The sequence below is a fragment of the Sinohyriopsis cumingii genome, chromosome 2, assembly GCF_028554795.1.
Source record: "Sinohyriopsis cumingii isolate HCF-2022 chromosome 2, ASM2855479v2, whole genome shotgun sequence".
NCBI lineage: Eukaryota > Metazoa > Mollusca > Bivalvia > Unionida > Unionidae > Sinohyriopsis > Sinohyriopsis cumingii.
In genome coordinates this window covers 103,989,526-104,010,679 of record NC_142962.1, presented here as the reverse complement: position 1 = coordinate 104,010,679, position 21,154 = coordinate 103,989,526, and positions in this window count along the sequence as shown.

Here is a 21,154-nt window from a genome sequence, read left to right as displayed (position 1 = left end):
TCGCACGTGTGTATCATCGATTGCTGTCGTATATGGGTCGTGATCAAAACGTCGACACTGGTTTGCAAATATCACAACTTGATTTTAAAAACCTGTATCCGATTTATTATTTTTCGCTGGAACATCTTGATTTAACGAGACAATCCGTCGTTGATATACACTTCCGAGCTCGTATAGACCCGGCTGGTGTTAATTATAGAGCGGTTGCTGTCATTCTCAGCGATAAATCAATGCTGCTAGAAGGCGTTGGTGGACGAATGAGAATCGTTGATGCGCCAGTGGAAAACATGTAATTGAAAGCACAAAACGCGTTTACAATAAATGTCGTATAGTGTCGTCAGTGTAGAGTTGACTGATGGTCAAGTCAAGAAATTACGATCAAAGTCGGCTAAACAATGCGGAACCACAATAACGCTGAAGCCGTCACAGATGGCAGGTGGTAATCATAAGATATCGTTGACGGCGCGTCAAATAAAACATTTCAATGATGCAATGAAGAATAAAAAGGGTGTTCAAATAGATTTTTCAGCCGCAGCAATTAAAAACATGGAAAGGACCGGTGGGATATTTCCACTGTTAGCTGCGATTCCAGCGTTGATTGCCGCGGCCGCACCAGCAGTGGCTAAGGCGGCGGCGTTAGGAGCCGTTGGTACCGCGGCGGGGATGGCATTGAAGAAGGCAACCGGGAAAGGCTACAAAAAAAAACGACCCGTGGCCGGAAAGGGTCTAAGACTACCGGGAACCCCGTATTCATGGTACTCGGGAAAGGGTCTAAGACTACCAGGAACCGTTTATTGACTCGGGAGTCAATGACTCCCATGTCTAATTTTGATTTAATAGGCGCCGCAAACGCGCTAGCGATAAAAAACTTCAGAGGTGTTTTTATGAGAGATCAATTACCGGCGGCCCCAAGGAATACTGAAACAGGCATAATTAACCTCGATGGGTCCTCCGGAGCGGGAACTCATTGGGTTGCGTACGCGATTGATCCGCGTGCAATCGTCTATTTTGATTCATACGGGTTAGCCCCGCCGAAAGAGTTCATGCGGTATGTCCGGGCGTGTTCAGCCCGGGCGTGTTCAGCCCGGGTTTTTTATTCCACGCTGCCAACACAGCGATTAAGTGACCCACCGATATGTGGCCGTGAGGTATTGAACGTACTCGCGGCGATTTCATCATCGCGGAAACCACCTCATGTGGTTGTAAACGAATACACTAGTGGGGTTGTAGAAGCTCAACGGATTTTAGAGAATAACATTTACAATAATAATGATTGATATCTGGGGGCGACCGGTTTCGGCGCTGAAACAATCCGCGGAAACGACCGCCGCCGACATAAAAAAACTAATTGAGGATGAAATCGCTGATATGTTGAATCTAACAAGTGTTGACCCGGGCGAAATAGTTGTATTTCAAGACCGCCAGGGTAAATTGAAATCCGGTAATATGTCACTGAATGACGTTTTAATACGACAGCGTGATGCCGCCGAGAACGCTATCGCGCTGTATACCAGCGACGGACGACTCAGACCAGGTAAACATATAGTGGAGATAGAGAGAATAATAGAATTAATCCGAGACGGTACTATAAGGTTGAATGAATCCGTGATCGAACTTGACGCGCATGTGAAAAAATCTGCCACCGAGGTGAAAAAATCTGTCACCGATATACAACTCACTACCGCTAGTTTTTTTGGAACCCCGACGGTAACCGAACCGAATCTTGCAACAATAAAAAATACTATTTTGGAGTTTACGACGCTGTCGGGCCAATTTACCTCGTTACGAAAAAATGTTAACAGGATCGATGACAACTTTGATAAATTCCTTGGTAAAAAAAATGCCAAACCGGATGAAATCACAATAACTATAAATGATATCACTGCGTATGGACAGGAAATAGAAACAATCAAAACTGATGTTACAACGATCATAAATAATATGGACACGCATGAACGGGAAATAGAAATAATCGGCGCTAATGTTGCAACGATCATAAATAATGTAGACTCGCATGGACGGAAAATAGAAACAATCAAAACTGATGTTACAACGATCATAAATAATATGGACACGCATACACAGGAAATAGGAACAATCAAAACTGATATTGAAGCGAACAAAAAAAATGTAGACGCATATTGGCGGGGAATAGGATTAATTAAAACTGATGTTGCAGCGAACAAAAAAGGCATAGACGTGCATACATATGAAATAGAAACAATCAAACTTGATGTTGCAGCGAACAAAAAAAGTATAACCGAGAATACACGGGAAATAGAAACAATCAAAACTAATGTTGCAGCGAACAAAAAAGATGTGGACACGCATATACAGGAAATAGGAACGATTAAAACTGATGTTGAAGCGATTAAAGACGGACTACCGAGAGTAGCAGAGCAATTCGAAAAAATAAAAATCCCTCATGAGAACATCATCAACACAGTATACACAATTCGGCATGGATCATTCGATTGGACTCCTACACAGAATACAGTAAATATCACCGCAACTGTTAAGGGCATTTATCGATTGACACTGGTTTCAATGATGCAGTTTAATATATTATCGTCGAGTTCATCCGGGTTTAACAATACAATATCAACAATTATAGACAAGAACGCAACTGAACAGTTTACAATTTATGCCGTTGATAGAAATTTAGCCCGGGCAAACATTACATGGTATGTGGAATTTGCAGCGAATCTAAGTAATTAAAAACACTAGCTCTTTTAAAATAAAAATGACCACCAAGGAAGTTGAATCAGAGGTATCACCGACGTCACATCAATATCGATTCGATACCGCAAAAGAATTTTCCGCGAACTTGAAAACGCTTTCCGAACAATACCGTGTAAAAATAAAAAAATACCGTCGTAAAATAACCGCCATCGACGCGGTCGTGTACTCGGTGTCGGGTATAGTAGCTGGCGCCGGTGTTATTTTATCCACGGTGACCACGATAACCCCGATCGCTGTTCCAATCGCTGTCTCCGCAATGACAACAGTTGCTGGAGTTGCCAACGCAATCACTAGGAAGATATCATCGTGTTTTCAGAAAAAACTCAACGAGTATACAGTAAAACATCAAATAGTATCCGACGCATACTCGAAATTATCCGGGTTGATCTCGTTATCGATTGATAATTTGTTCGTATCCGATGTTGAATTCTCCACGATGGTCCAGTTATATAGCTCCGCGATGTCAAAAATCGAGGATTTTCAACTGGAAGCCGAAACCACCTGGTTGTTAAAATTAGACACTAAAAACAACGAATAATAATAATGTCGCTGAACCCCGAAGGGTCTCAATTACTTCAGCGGATCGCGGAGAACACCACTCCGGTACAAACAAGTATGATATCGATAACATCAACGAAACCCGAATTCAGTGTGAACTTCCCATCACCGGTTCCAGTAAAGGAAATAGCGCTGGCAAAATTGCGAGTATATCACAGTTGGCCTAATATCCGAGCGGACGCATTTAACGGACAACAACCTAATAACTCGCTGGTTTTTGCACGGACAAATAAACCCGATGGGACCCCAAACTGGGAGGAGGTTACAATACCAACTGGGTCATACCAAATAGAGCAAATCAATAAAGAATTTCAACGCAGGATAAAATCGATCACAGGAAAGGAATCAAAAATCGCTATTACGGTTCATGAACCGACGTTATCGTCGACGATTGAAATAAGCACACCGGGGTATATGGTTGATATTTATAACAGTTCAATAAGAACCATACTAGGATGGCCTGAGAATCCACCCGCGGACACCCCCCCATCAACTATCCTCAGACACGATAACGGAGATGGTGGTAGGCATATTGCTCCATACAACGTAAATATCGCATCAGTGATAGCGATCAATCTAGTGTGTGATGTTATCGAAGGGAGTTATCAGGTGGATACCAAGCAATCAAATCAAGCTCAACAGGGGTATATCCTTTATTCGTTTTCACCAACAGCCCCTCCGGGATTTTTGATCGTTGAGAGTCCGATTAATCCGGTCTATATGAGATGCCATAATCGGTTTTTAACGCGAATTAATTTCAGACTTACCGATCAGTCAAATAACCTAATTGATCTGCAAGAGGAGGAGTTAGTGATCACTCTGTTTGTAAGATCATAGCAGCAGGGGGGGCGATGACATCGACGCGGTCGTCGATGTGCTTACCGGACGCTGACGACGCTGGGGATCGGCGCGCAGAAGGTGTTAATTAAACCAAATGACGTTTGGACGATCCCCCAACGACGTCGTCGTTTTTTTTTTTACCAGGCGCTGACAACACTAGATCGTTGAGTGCAGAAAGTAATAATTAAGCAAAATAACGATTGGACAAAATGTCCGATTCGCCCCCTCTGCTGCTTGCCGGTAGACTCAAGAACGACTTACATTTAAAACAAACTCGGTGCAATAGCCAATAACATTCAATATCATGTAGTCATCATCTTTCAGTTCGTTTTGTAAAGTGTGTAAATTGTCAATAGGCAGAATGTTGCTAATAGATGATGTCACAGTGTAAACCGCAACGTCTGAAAATGATTTGGAGATTATTAAGCTCGCATTGACAAAGAGTTCATTTAGTTTGTTTTGTTTCTTATTGGCTTATCTTCCTTGTTTTCAAACTTGTACTTAAATCAAGATTTTAACGGCTGACGTTTGATATGCAGATGTCTAGAAATCGGGCATAACAATTTACTAACCCTTTATTCGTCTAATTTATCAAATGTTATTACAACAGCTTAGGTGTTACATGACTGAACGCGTGATAACCAAACATTAATCCGAAATTTACTAGATATATTAAAGAAATGATCAATTGGTATACCTTGTTTCTCTATTACTTACAAGTACAGAATAACACAATGAAGTATTGAAAAATGTGTGCTGAATATAAATGGACACCCTAGCGGTCAATATACTTAAGAGTGTGAGTGAAATATTACCTGGAAATGTGGTTGAAATTATTGGCTGATACAGTGGCTAATATATTGCTCGTAAGGGTAGCTAATATATTGTCTGAAATGCGATGAAACAATTATCGCCTAAACAACTATCAAACGTTACTGAACTCGTAAATGAATTAATAATTAAGGTTCATCTCTAAAACAATAATGTATTTACCAACTCGGCTTCAAGTACAATGGTTAAATGTACACGTTGTGAGAAAGAAGTATTGGTAACTAGTATTAGCAGCAACGAGGAGACATGTTGTAATAATGGTATTAGTGGTAAAAATGATGACAATAGTAGCAATGGTGACAGAAGTGGCAATTCTTAACGCACTAGTTCAGCTAACTCAAATAATCCTAACTCAATTGACTCTAATGATGCTGAATTTAAAGACTCGACGGCTGATATGACGGCTCTGATGTTTATGATGATATCAACGATGACGGAGTGAATGAACCACTGTCTAAGCGTAATTCGGGATCGTCAACTGTAAGTTATTAATTAGAAGACCTTTATTATTTTATAGACAGTTTAAACAAATTACATCCAAAAATAAAATTTACATTCAATGTGTCTAAAACTAAGGTACCATTTTTGGACGTAGAGGTCGTGAAATATAAAAATAACGACATCACTACCATGGTTCATGTTAAAAACACGAATATTCATCAATATGTTGAATATTATTCATGCCATCCTTTTCATCATGTAAAAACGGGATACCATATAATCAAGCAAAAAAGAGATAGAAAAATTATTTCGGATGGCACTGTTTTTAAATCATCTTTGACATAGTTAGTTCAGCATTTTTTAAAATAGAAATTACCCTATTGACATCATTAATACTGCTCTCCAAAAAGTATCTTCTCTTACACAACTTGAATCTTTACAATGTAAAATCAAACATAGAAATGAAGATATCATTCCATTTGTTATTGAATATAATCCAAGTCTGCATAATATAGATAAGATTATCAATAAATATTGGGATTTATTAAAATTATCATGTAAAGCAAGTGTTAAATCGCTACACGAAAGCAAACCCACACTTCCTTATAAGAGGACTAAACATCTTAAAGATTTCATAATTAATTCTAAACTAGAAAAAACATCATATTAAAAGGATCATCAATTAAATGTAATAGACCTAGATGTTGACACTGTTCTTTTATTAATCAAAATACTTCTTTCAATAGTAATAATACGAAAGAAACTTTTAATATGCTTTGTGAACTAATTGTGCAACATCAAATGTTATTTATTTGATCACATGCAAAAAATGTGGCCTCCAATATATTGGACAAACTAGTCAACAAATATCTAAACGTATGAACCAACGTGCATCAGACATAAATTTTTTTTTATCTCGATCAATCATTTTCATCTCATATTGCCGCACATTTTAACATTTTAACAAGAGTTCCCAGACTTTGCAAGATTTTTCCTTTCAACCTATTGCTATAACTGATTCTGAGATGGAACGTCTGCTAAAGGAAACCTATTGGATTCACCGTCTTGATACGGTATATCTAAAGGGTCTAAATTCCAAAACACTATACGACATTCATTAATCATTTTTTTTAGTTATGTCCCCTGTTTACAATTAGTTAAGAATGTTTTTCTATTATTCTAATTTACAGAAAAACTTAACTAGTGAAAGTATAAACTAATATCATAAAAATAAGTTTACTAATTCTTTAAAAACGAAAGTGCATTTTTAAGTTAGTTCTCGATATATTGTGATTAATTATTTATAAATCTTTGATTATAAGTATTATACACACCATAATTTTTTTATTTTATAAATTGAGTTCTGCTAAAATATAGAACATTAGACAATAATATATTATGATATATTATTTTTATTTTGAAATTTTTAATTTTCATATTTTATTTGTTTATTAATCTTTTTATATCTTTTCTAAATGTGTATTATACGTAATAAAAACGTAATAAAAATGTTAATTAAAAGTGTTTATCTCTATTTATTCATAAATTTTAGAGTTAGTTATCAATAGATATATGTATCTTTAAGATCCAGTTTTATGTATTTGTATGTCTTAAAATATCATTAATCTGTGCTGTGCATGCATATATCCATGTCAATTATTCGTTACAGAATAAGACAATTACGTTAAAAATTTAAGCTATGATGCTATCTGGTTTATGTCATATTGTTTCTATCATTGATCACTTAGAAACAGAATATATTCAATGAAGTAATCAATGATATTGAATTCAGTTTGAATTCAGTCCGATGAAGCAATAAAGCCAAACCGGTCACACATTCTACGTGTTGTTGTTTATTTTATAATTTATCAACTGTAACTGATGAATATAACTAAGCTATACGTGGGTCCTATATGTAAAAGTATGTGAGAGATAACGGTGGATATGAACATACATTGGCTGCTATAAATGTTTTCTCAAAATAGGCATGGTCTCAAAAACATTTACGGGGAGATGACGTATACGAGGCATCAAATTCCATCTTTAGTGCACATAAGCGTTTAAAAATACAATTTGATGAAGGTGCAGACTTTAACAACTGTAAAGGAAGGGACAATCTGATAAGGAATGTATAGAATATTCTCCTTTCACTCGGATAAAAAGACGTATGTGTTGGAACCATTTCAACGAGCTCTAAAGACGATATTGTAAAAATATTTCCTCTCAGACTGTATCTTAAAATGGTTTGATATATTGCCTAAATTATGGGAGAAATACAGTAACTCGTATCATATTTCTATACATATGGCTCACAGAAGCATTGTAAGAGAAAAACAGAAGTGAGGTTCCGATAGCTCATAATTATCAACTAACCATTTTATGACATCAAATTATAATTAGGCCAAGGTATAGGAATTTCAGATAAAAGTCTATCTTTGCCAAATGTTACTGTTATTTGGTTAATAAGAGAAGACATTTTCAGAATAAGGAAAGTCAATTTAGGCGATTCTCTAGTGTACAAATTAGAAGATCATGAGGCGATAACATGGAGCGAATTTTCTACGAAGAGGAATGATCTCTTTATGACCAGCAAGATGACCTTCACAAGAATGATCAGATTTAAAAACGAAACCAATAAAATGGATAAATATGTGCTGCTAATTGGAAAAATTATGACCGATCCTTAACAGACGAGAACCTGCTATAAATGTAGTCTCTATATAGTTTGCTTATAGCAAGTTGTGTGTGTGTGTGTGTGTGTGTGTGTGTGTGTGTGTGTTTTTAACTTAGCTTTAATAAATTTTCAGTCTTATCGCTACGATGTCTGCAGTGTGACCGTTTATAGTGATGTCTAACACTGGGGCATCAAGCCGCAGACATGTAGCATGATGTCCCACCCAGCCACATTATCCTGACACCAAGCCGACCAGTCCTAACACTAACCTCTTAATGCTGAGCGCCTAGCGAGGCAGCTGTTAGTACCATTTTGGTAAGTCTTTGACATGACTCGGCCGGGGTTCGAACCCAAGACCTCCCGCTTCACCAGTACCAACGAGTGAAATGAAACGTTTGTAAATCCTAGTAAGAAGGAAATAAGGAAAATTAATAGAAAAAATGTTTTAAAAAAGTCATTAACCGTAGAATGCGACATGTATTTAATCGAGCTGTCAATCAGAATAGATATCATGATATAATTTTTTCAATTGAATTTATATGAATTCTTTGTTAATGTAGAGACCTACCTAAAGATCGTTTCTGGAAAGATGAGAGATTTTGGATCTGTGAAAGTCGAACTTGATTTGGGCTCTTAGGGTAGCTAGAAGAGGAACAGACGAAGCAGAAAAGTTTACATAGTATTTATAGGACCAAGCTTGAACCACATGGTATTATAGGACCAAGGTTGAACCAGAGATGTCATAGGACAAAGGTTGAGTCACATGGTATTATAGGACCAAGGGTGAACCACAAGGTATTATAGTACCAAGTTTGAACCACATAGTATTATAGGACCAAGGTTGAACCACAAGGTATTATAGTACCAAGTTTGAACCACATAGTATAATAGGACCAAGGTTGAACCACATGGTATTATAGGACCAAGGTTCAAACACACGGTATCATAGGATCAAGGTTCAACAACATAATTATCAGGATATAAATGTCTGAGGTTGTAGAGGGAATGTTTGAAATGCTAAATACCAGTTTTACACAGGAAGCGTTGAATTCCTCACTTCACACATTGCTAGATATGAACGTCTAGTGGGTAGATCGTGCATTAATTTTCCCCGAAATGGCGAAGAAGAAAGCATACATCAACGTCCCCATTATGAATAACCGATGTTTCTCCCATGTCATTCAAAATATACTTGATGCACATAATCACTGGTTTATTTAGTGTCTCATTCGAGTGCAGAATATATGTGATTTTGAAAATGAATTTGACATCTGTAAATCTATATAACATTGGATATAGTGGAGACAATTAAATACTTCCACATAGGAGTACTAAATTGGAAACTTGGACTGGCGTCATTAATGCGGGATAAAGAGATTAGTATCACGGCAGATAAATAAGCACTTCTGTAAATCCAGACGATTTCGTTATTCCTAAAATATTAGTATAAAATTCTCTCTTGTGCAGTATATATATATATATATATATATATATATATATATATATATATATATATATATATATATATATATATATATATATAATACTTTCTTCTTACTGTTCCAATCTATTTGCCACAACAGTTTATTATACGATCCATCTACAAGTACCAATAGGTTCCCTTTATTTTCAATTCCTCTAAAAAATAAATAAATAAATAAATAAATAAATAAATAATATCCGTGTAAGTTAAAGCTCTCATAGCTACTGTATCAAGACTAGAGTCTGAAGCACATCACATTTTTCTTCAAATTTGTTTACAAGAGATAACTCTCCGTCTTGTAACTATTTTACGATGAGACTATTGGAGAAGGAATGCATTTCTAACGTAATATTAAGTTTTGTTATAAACTCTAAAATGACAATCATAAACTATGTTTGTAAAATCTGCTTGTTTGACCGGTTATTTGATAAGAACAGAAAGAAATTTTATACTTTTGTGACAACCCGTACCGTGTTTATTGCACTAAAGTGTTTATATAAGGTACTGAACATGTTTTATTATATAAGGAAAAGAAATCCCCAACTCACATATTTGTCAGGGTACCTCGGCCATCTCCGCTGTTTACTTTGGAAAAATAAAAAACATCATGAATAATGTATTGTGACCATCTCGCGGGTTTTTCACTTTCTTTTAAAGGCTAGGAAATCAATAGAAACATTTAGCCGTTTATGGCAAAGTTTTCCCCAGCGACTACAATAAACTCAGGTCCTAACGCGTATGTTCTTGATGGATTAAGCAACAAAGAATAATTTAGACTAAAATAACATACATGAGTTTGAGGTGCAATACACATTTCCTCTGGACACACTGGTCATTAGTTCATTTAAACCATGTACGGATATCCCACAAAACTGCATTTCTTCGAAGATTGCTTATTTTTTGACGAAGCTGTTTAAAACACACAATAATCAAATACCATTATTTTCGCTAAATATTTCGCTAAACTTTGCAAGAGAGATCATGAAATATTACATTTGACGCAGAATGTTGACATGAGGATGCATATAAATAGAACGAGATAACATATGATATTCCAAATACGGACGATAGCAGATGTGATTGTTGGCGGTCAGACCAAACGAGTTTCTTCTGATTGATATCTTCATGACCCAAAACATGTTTCTGTTCACGATCGAAAACAGCTCTGGTCAGACAAGATATGACGGAATTTTCACAAATGTTGTTTTCTAACTGAAAGTGTGTTTCTGTCAATTCTAAAAAGGAAATGTTTGAACTTTATTCGTATTTTTAATAAATATAATTTCTCTTGGTGACTTGAAAAGTGCTTATATCTAGCGACGCTCTGCAAACCAGTTCCTCGGATAAGTCTTGTCCCAAACCTGTGATGTTATGGGTGTGTGGTTTAGTATCTGATATCACCTATTCATAAAACGTGCATGCAAACATAAATGGACGCATCAGTATAACATTATAACCCACATTGCTCAGAACATGACAAGATATTCATCACGTGATAGTCACATGACCAATCAACAGACACTCATGTCACATAATCAAAAAGACCATTTAAATGATCGCATTGTCATTCGATTGGTTCATCAATATTGATTAAAAAGACAATTATGCCCTGATGTAGGCCGCCAATTCGAAATGACGACAGGAGGTACGGTTGTCTTATTCCACTTGGATTGACATGTTGTCAAACGGGATTTTGAAGTATGCAGTGTGCAGATCGCCGATATTCTTAAGAACAATGAGAAAAACCGATAGTTGTCTAAAAACGGAGGATATGAGCACTGATGTGTTGCAGACAGATTTGTTAGTAAAATTGCAATGTTTTATGAATTGTTGATGTTAGACGCTACACCATCTATTAATACTAACAGAGGAAAGGACTGATTTATAAGTCTATTATCCATCATCTTGCCACGGGATAAGGTGTTACACTTAAGTCAAAACAGCTACCTCAAACGACCACATACAAGTCGCCAAACGGTCAAAGACCATTGCGAAAATACAGCCATGATTATCATCGGTTGAGGCGACACACGCGAATTTCAAGCGGAATGAAAGGTCACAAAAGTAAATGAAACTGTGCAACATCTTGTGTCTGAAGTTGCTCTATATCTTATATAGAAAACATGCTGTACATGCCTTTAACAATGTCAGATATTAACTGTGGATGTTACGGATTACTTGTCAAAAGAATTAGGCCCAGCATTATTTATGTCATACTTTAAAGTATCGTCCCTAAACAGTATCTCTTAACTAACGATATGCACCATGAACAAAATAAATTCACTATCTGCCTATACACAATATTATGTTTGAAAAAAGGACACAACTCTCCAATATAGGTGTTTTTACTAAATCCTTCGTGTTATGTTTCTAACAAGGCTGCCCATTGATACTTTGTCACGATATACTTTTGTTAAGATAATGTCTCGAAAGTTGGAGAGACTATTAAGTCGAAATTACAAGATACCTACTAGAAATCTCACGATCCTAAGGTGGCACTAAATAGTTTTCGGTTACGGCCGCTTTTGAGGATCGTACCCTTTCATCAATGAATCCGCTTTCTAGCAAACTAGACTTTTATGACCAACATTCTGTACAATTTTTCAAACGTGTGAGAGAATGGAAAAAAAACTGAATAAATAGGAAGATTAGCACGACAAAGCTGGTCCTGTTTTTTTTTTTTTTACAACTGATCGAATAGAGGATAAGTAGTGCAATAGAGACCTTAAAACTTGACATTGAGAAAATTAAAACGCCTTTGGAGAATAATTGCACATTGCACTTTCGGTTGGGGAAGAATATTCCCATTGCAAATAGGTGAGTCATATTTTTGTTTTATTTTGTACGATTGTACATGTTATTGAGATATATTTTGTGATTAAAACTACTTGTTTTTGTCATTTGGAGCTCTCCAGCGTGATTGCTTGACACGAGTACAGCTTAATGTTTTGTTCAGATTTTCTTTGAGAGAAAACATTTGTTTCGATTATTCATCGGAATTACAAAGTGCTCATTGGGCTATAATATTATTCTAGGACTATTGTGAATTATTTATAGGAGTTCTGGACAATGTCATTTTGCTACATCTGGACTGGTGGCAGTCCAGTACATTCGGAACATTCAGTTCTTTTGGACTTGAACAGAACGTTTTAGGATTATTTTGGATTCAATTCATAATACTGTCAGTTCCTCATAAATTTTCATTTTGTAGCGTTGACAATTAAATTAATAAAGTTTTACAAAACTTGTTGGTATAGAAATTATTTCTGTTACTAAGTGTATGGGTATAAGGTCGTAAAAGAAATTGAGGGTTTTGAACGTAAAACCTTTTTGTAAAAACAGGAAATTAAAACTAGTTTGGTACAGTATCTGGTGGAAAATGCAATTTTTTATATAAATGATTTAATATTAATTAGTAAGTCTCCATCTAACTCTGAAATAAAACTAAATCAGTTAAATTTAAAAAGCCAGATGAAAATAGAGCTAAGGAAAATTCAGCTTAAATAAGAAATGATAGAAATCCACGATCAGAAGGAACAAACAGAGAGATCAATACAAATTCTTAAAGAGGAAAGAGAACGAGAAATACTTTGAAAGTGAGTAAAGGAAACGTGATAACCTAGATTGATTTTAGAATACAAGTGCTTGTGTTTTGCTTATTCTTGATCACTTACGTCTATGAAGTGTTGATAGAAACACATTAAGTGGCCTCATAGGTGGTAACATTGTCCTAAATGCCTAACTTCAAAAGGAACGTTAACGTCTACAGTGATTAAAATCTTATCATATATTAAAACCTTCTCACCAGTCACACGGTGTTCTTTTGTTACATAGATATTGATACATGAAAACTTAACATTAATAATACTTTATGAAAAATATTATTTATTTCAGGAAACGTTATCTATAACCGCTTTAAAAATATTCGAATATAAAAGCTTGATCCTAACATCGACTTCTTTTCTAGTAATGTAACATAAGATTTAAATTGTTTTGTAGGCAACAGAAAACACCATCAAGACAGGTTTCTGAGTGCAATAGACAGTTCGACATATCCAAAAATGTGTTAAAATTGACGTTAAAAACCAACAGCAACCTAGCGTTCTTCAAAGCAATAGCGTCGCTAGCTGGTCAACATTTACACTCATTTCACTCATACGATTTATCATCACAAACCTCATCCCTTAATTCTCTTCTGTGTGTAGGACAAATTAAATAGGAAAATCGACATAGAATGTTTATATGAAAAAGCTTGAAGGGTTTTGCTTAAAAAATCAATTTGTTAAAACCTAGCTTACCATTAAATATGCACTCTTAAGAATTGCAACTAGTCACGTTCGTCCATCTGTCTGTCTGCCCAGTATTCGGTTCTCACCCTAAATTATTACTTCAGGCATCTGGCACGATGTTTCACTTTTAAGAGTTCATGATGAAAACAAAGGTTTGGGTCTTGGATGAATTCGTATGGGGTGTGGCAGCTGGAGTTAGTGTTAAAAGTGTAAACAAAACAAAGCACATATATTAGTTGTGGCTTCCATCTCTAGTCCACTTGTAACCAATATCCATATCTTCACTACATGTTTCGGGGGCCACCAAACGGCCGAGTGCTCTAAATCAATCACCCTTCCGGATCACTGACATCTCATCTGTTTGCATGGGTTCGGCTCGGCTAAAGTGGGTATATGAGAAAGCCTGTCAGTAGCTTCTCGTGGGTCGGTGGTTCTTCCCGGGGTTTTCCAGAGTTCTTCCTCCACCAGTTATACTAGCCGCCATGTATAGCCTATCTTGTGCTGAAAATGGCGTTAAACCCTACAACAATAACAACAACAACAAAAACACATGTCTCAAGTTCATTTAAAAGGGTGTTTTCTATCAACCTAACATACAACCATAGCTCGCAGGGCTACGCGCATCGTACAAGGAATACGATGGTAAGATATCACACTTCAAGTAGGAAAAATAGAGTATCTAATCCCGACCCATTTCATAGGACGGCTCAGAACGTGGGTTTTACTTTTGGAATGTGATGCAGCGTCTTTGGTGCGGTCTTGTTATTTAAAAACCGCTACGTGTACTGACATTGCGCTGTAAAAAGGTCACAAGTACTCCGCAGGTTGTCGTTCCAACGGTTTCGTCGTTTCTGTCGTCCCGACAGACAAAACAGCTTATGATAAATTCCCTGCATTTTTTTCATGTTCCTTCGCGTATCTCGACATTTCCCCATCTTATTTGATCTTTCCTGCCACTTCATTGATTGCAACCTAAGTGTATGCCTTGTGGGACACAGCCCGCAATTCATCTTGTATTGTTGTATATGTGTCGACTTACTGTAGGATAAGTACGAACTTTTGTGACAGCATTCTCGCAACAATCCTTAGATATGTGATTTGCGATTGTGTTGACCTTTGTTTCGGCCAATAGGCGAATTTCATCGAGATATTGAAACTTTCTTAGATTATCACCGGCTGATAAAATTACCAGATACAGAAATCAGACCACAGCTAATACGATGGTGGCTGCAATGATTGTTTACAATATTCCAGTTCCCATCACACAGCTGAATAGAAGCCAAAGCCTTTCACCGCGTTTACTGTGCACTTGTACTTTTTGTATATAGTGAGCCTCTATTCAACCTCGAACGATTAGAAGGCTTCTGCCTTGCTATTCAACCTCTAACCGTAAAAGGCTTTGGTCTCTATTTTTTAAAGGTGAAAATCGTGGGTCTGGATTTTCGGATATTTAGACTTCATAATTCCTCTATACGCGGCGTGATATGAAACGTAGTTAGGGATATATTGATATTATAATTGCTCTATAAGCATGAAGCTTTCATTCGGGCAATTGGTTAGTTTCCGTACACACACCTTTAGCAAATAAAAACGAGTTTTTATAAATAGAAAATATCATTCATATGTAGGATTGCCAGCGTCAAAGCATGTGTTAGGCGTATAAGAACTCACAATAAATCAGCTGGAAATGGTGTAGCTATGTCAGTAACAACCATGTCACACTGCATGGACAGTAGGGTGAGACGATGCAACCGTCAAGGCAATGATCGGAAAGGCGACGGCAGTTTTCATACAGCTCAAGAACATCTGGAGCTCCAAAGAAATTTCCTTTACTACCAAGATCAGACTATTCAACTCCAGCGTGAAGTCAGTCCTACTGTATGGAGCAGAGACCTGGGGAACCCCCAAGCCGACCTTAAAGAGAGTTCAGACCTTCTTCAACAGCTGCCTAAGAAGAATTCTCCAGATCCTCTGGCCAGACACCCTGTAGCGGAAACTTCCCAGCTTCCGGTAGAGGACGAGATCGAGAAGAGAAGGTAGGGTCGGATAGGGTACATCGTATGTAAGTCACCAACCAACGTTACCAGACAGGCATTGAGGTGGAACTCTCAAAGCAAGCGGAGAAGGGGCCGACCAAGAAAAACCTGACGAAGTGACCTTGAGGCGGATATCACTAAGCTAAGTCACACCTGGAGTCAGCTCGAGGGGATGGCGCAGGACAGAAGTGTCTGGTGAGCTTTCGAGGGTAGCTTATACCCCGGCAGGGGTGACAGGCAAAACTTAACTGGAATGATGTAGCCTTCAGTAATCAATGAATGGGTAATACAGGTAAGGATTAATATTGCCTTAATACAAATATTGGATTCAGTTTACTATCAGGTACGTCATCAGCCGGGTTTCATTCCAATAGAAAATGTGTGATGAATCTTAGAGTGGTGAATCGTCCAGTCACGTTGAATTTCCATATCTTCATTTCGTTGGGAAACCCGTTTGTGTCCAAACATTACTTGTTCGTTACAAGCCACTATTTACTTTCAGGATGAAAAAAATGCTGGGTAATTGGTAACGTACGTAGGTTTGCTTTGACTGCAAAGACGTTATCAATATTTTTTCTTCTGGTTTTGGGACAAAATCAACAAGCTTTGACCACACGGCTATTTTCGCATTCTTTTGTGGACGTGTCTTGGGTTCTGCTACGGACACGATGTTATGAAAGCTCATGTATATGATGTCTGTCATACTGTCGCCGGTCTTAAAAACCGTGAATGCTTTCAGCTGCCGACATATCTTTGTAAATTTACTTCGTTAGTAAGTGATTTTTCATTTTCTAGTACTAATTTTCTGATATTAGCACAATTTAGCGGAAGTTTATCATGATATGATTTTGTTACGGCCGAATAATGAATCTCATTAATGCACCAGAATCTACGTAACGCTTGTTTTGTTGCTTCACCTGATCCTAATTCGTATGAAAATAAAAACATATTTGGTAAATCTCGTATCTGTTATACTAACCCCAACCTCAAGTGTGTGATTGTAAATAACAACATTAATGTCATTATATGCGTGATTAACATCTACGAAGTGTAACTTCTTTTGTATTGGATCGGTATCATAATATCGTAGACGATATCCTTGTGATTGTAATATTTTTGCAAGACCTTCCACAGAATAATTCGTACCAGCCTTGTAATGTGTAAATATAGCGATTTTCTCTCTGTGTGATGTTTGTTTTAGTTTATCTAATAACGCTAACAGATTATCTTTTATGTTTTTTGAACAAACCGCCATTACGTGATACTCGCCAGTCAACCCGTTTATGCTACGATGGGCCCTCCTTAATGGCTTTAAATGTTCACTCCTTGGCTCTCCACTCCACACTGTGCTCTAGACTAAACGAACTGGGACTACACTCATCATTACCTAAATGTAAACAGAAGCGAAAAAAGAAACGTTGTTTAAAAGTTGGCTGGCGTAGAACAGGAAGAAGAATTCCAGTTATTTCCCTTAATTTAGATAACCTAATTCAAATCCCAATTAATTCGTCAACCTTTGTGTCAACTATCCAATAAATACCTCTATTTAATGCCCAGTCAGTATGACCACCGGAAAAGCGCACATACATAGTTAATTTTATCAACGTCCAAAATGTTGACATATTTATTTTTGTGACACAAACATGGCTAAAAACATCAGGTGATGAGCCCAAGTGTGCGGATCTAACACGCACTGGTTACTCCATCAAGTCGTCCCCCCGTAATTCTCGCGGAGGTGGAATTGCTGTCATCACAAAGAACTCCATGATAAAACGTCTTAAATACACCACAACATTCAATTTCGATCAAACATCGTTTGAACTAGTCCAAACCACACTAACACGGGAGCAAAGGTCAGTCCATTTTTTCTGCCTATACCGCTCTCCTCCTAGTAGAAAAAACAAACTGGCTGACTCTCTCTTTTTGGAGCAGTTTCCAAATCTCCTGGACTATGGAAATTCGATAGGTGGCAACCTAATTATTCTTGGAGATTTCAACTTTCACTTTGACTGTCCCGGAAACTTAAATACATCAAAACTCATAGATTCCATCAATGTTTTCAACCTCAAACAGTCAGTTAACCAACCCACCCATAAACATGGTCACATTTTAGACTGGATTCTTCATAGACCTGATGATAACATTCTACGGTCCTCCTTGGTATCCCATGACCTTGCATCAGATCACCTCTGCATTATATGCCATCTTGACGTATCAGTCCCTAACCCTCTACCTCTATCTGCTTCTAAGAGAAACCTCCGTATGATAAATAGAACCAAACTAATGCATGACATCCAAGCTAACCTCACAACTTGCTTACCTCCTACCGCAGAACAACTCGATAACTGTCTGCGTTCATTACTTGACAAACATGCCCCAGCTACCAAGTGCAGAGTATCAATTCAAAAGTGTTCTCCATGGTATAGCAGTGTTAGGGACCAGCTTCGCACTGCTAAAAGAGACCGCCGTAAAGCTGAGAGGCTTTGGCTTTCCACCAGACTCACTATTCATAAGCAAATCTATGAAGTCGCTAAGAAGAATGTCACAAATATAGTCCATGCAGCGAAATCGGCCCACTACACCAATAAGGTAATGGAAAGTTCCAGCTGCAAAGAGCTCTTCGAGATTACTAACAAGCTAATGTCAAGGAACAAATCAACACCACTTCCAACTACCTTCTCTACAGTCGACCTTCCGGACATGTTTGAAAATTTCTTCCGTGACAAAGTACAAACCATTAGAGATAAGCTTGACACCACAATTTCAATTGACTCGTCGTCACCATACAGTTGGGATACAGAATTTGAGCGGTAACCATTGGCAGCATTTGAACGTGTCTCTATGGATTTCGTACGTACAATCGTGATAAAGAGTGCACCAAAGTCACGTGAACTTGATCCAATTCCAAAATCACTGCTGCTTGAGTGCTTAGATCCAGTATTGCCTTCACTAACTGATGTTATTAATACCTCCCTCTCATCTGGGGAATTCCCATCATTTTTCAAAACTGCCATTGTAAAGCCTCTGCTGAAGAAACCAACACTAGACCATAACGATTTAAAGAACTACCGCCCAGGTTCTAATCTCCCATTCATTTCAAAAATCTTAGAAAAGGTTGTTTTATCCCAGCTTGTATCTCATCTAAATTATAACAGTCTTTTTAGCAATGTACAATCTGCATATCGCCCTTGCCACAGTACTGAAACTACTCTTCTAAAAGTAGTTAGTTAGTTTATATGATTTAATATTTCTGAATATTTGTCGTTGAATTCCGTGCCACTCATCTACGATCAACATATCAGGAACTTCTTTTACTCTGTGGAGTGATTCTACTTGAACAATAACTCTACGTTTATCTTCCAGTTTGAATATTATATCACCGGTGATATGTAAGTAAGATTCAATAGTATAATCTGCTCTGATTTTTTCTGTAAAGGTTTTTCTATAGCTAATTATCGCTACAGATTGATTTTCTTCTACTGATTTCCACGCCGCTTCTGATTTATCCATTCCACATGCCGATCTGTCGATATAATCAAAATTCCTGATCACAGAACATCCTGGACTAGTTTCATCAACAGGAATTGATGTATATTTTTTCTGGATTTTTTGCAGTAAACTCTCCTGGATATGTTTGTTTGCGTTTATATTTCAGTAGAAATTTAATATAATTAAGATCTTTTTGATCGTCAGGTAATTTATCGACAATTTCTGATATTTTAGAACTGTTGCTAACATCACCTGAAACTACTTTTTTTTAATTTCTTCATCAAGTGATTCTTCTCCGCGATTAATTATTATCCGCCTACCTTACATCGAACTTGGACAAATTACAATATAACAATCTAGATTGGTTGTTACGATATAATTGTTACATTTAACATCTATTGATCCGTTAAGAGTAACTCCGTGATTTCGTTTGCAGATATTACAATAATGACCGGGTCTTCATTTAACGTTATATGCATTTCCGCTTCGTGAAAATAATACCTAATAATTGATCTGATTGATTGGTCAATTCGGTTGATATTAATTCCAGATCTTTATTCGATCTATCGTCAGAATAATTATTATAACAATAATAATTATCCTCTTCAGTACTGCCACAGTACTGAAACTACTCTTCTAAAAGTAGTTAATGACATTCTCTCTGCTTTGGATAGCGGACAGATTACAGTCCTCACCCTCCTTGATTTTTCTGCAGCATTTGACACAATAGACCATGATAATGATATCTCCAGCATGTATTTGGCATTCATGATACAGCCTTACTGTGCTTCAAGTCCTACTTGGTCAACAGGACACAAATTGTATCTGCAAATGGAATACACTCCAGCCCAGTTGATTTATGTTGTGGTGTTCCACAGGGGTCTGTTCTTGGACCTGTTCTCTTCATTCTGTACACTCAGTCGCTCTCAAGTGTCATAGATTATCATACAGTGTCTCACCAGTTGTACGCTGATGACACCCAAATATACAAATCTAGCCACCCAACTGAAGTTGATGCTACCATCCGAGGTGTAGAGAGGTGCATTTCGGATGTGAAATCATGGATGACTTGTAACAAGCTGCAGATGAACGATGATAAAACTGAGGCCATTCTGATCACAACACAAAGGCTTTTTCATTCACATCCTTTTTCTTCAAACAATAAATATCAGCAACGCCAACATTAAATTCACACAATCAGTAGGAAACCTAGGTGTTACTCTGCACAGTACTCTCACATTGCACCAACATGTCATGAACATATGCAAGGCTGCATATCTTGAGCTGAGACGCATCAGCCCAATTCGCAAATATCATTCAGTCGATGCCACTAAAACACTTGTGTGTTCATTAGTACTTTCAAGACTGGACTATTGTAACTCAATTCTGTCTGGTTCATCTCAATATCTACTCCAGAAACTTCAAAAAGTTCAAAACACAGCTGCTCGGATCATACTTAGAGTACCACGATCAGAGCACACATCCCCGTTGCTCTGTACCCTATACTGGCTATCCATTCGATCCAGAATCAAACACAAAATTTGTTCTCTGTGCTACATTTCACTGTCGGACTCCAGTCCAACATACCTATCCGACCTCACCCTTGTGTACACACCAGCAAGATACTGACGCTCCTCTTCTGACAATCGTATACTCATTATTCCCACTATGAAAACAAAGTCATATGGACAGCGTTCTTTTGCATACCAGGGCCCAGCAACGTGGAATGAATTGCCCACTGAACGTAGACACAAAGACACAGTGATCACAT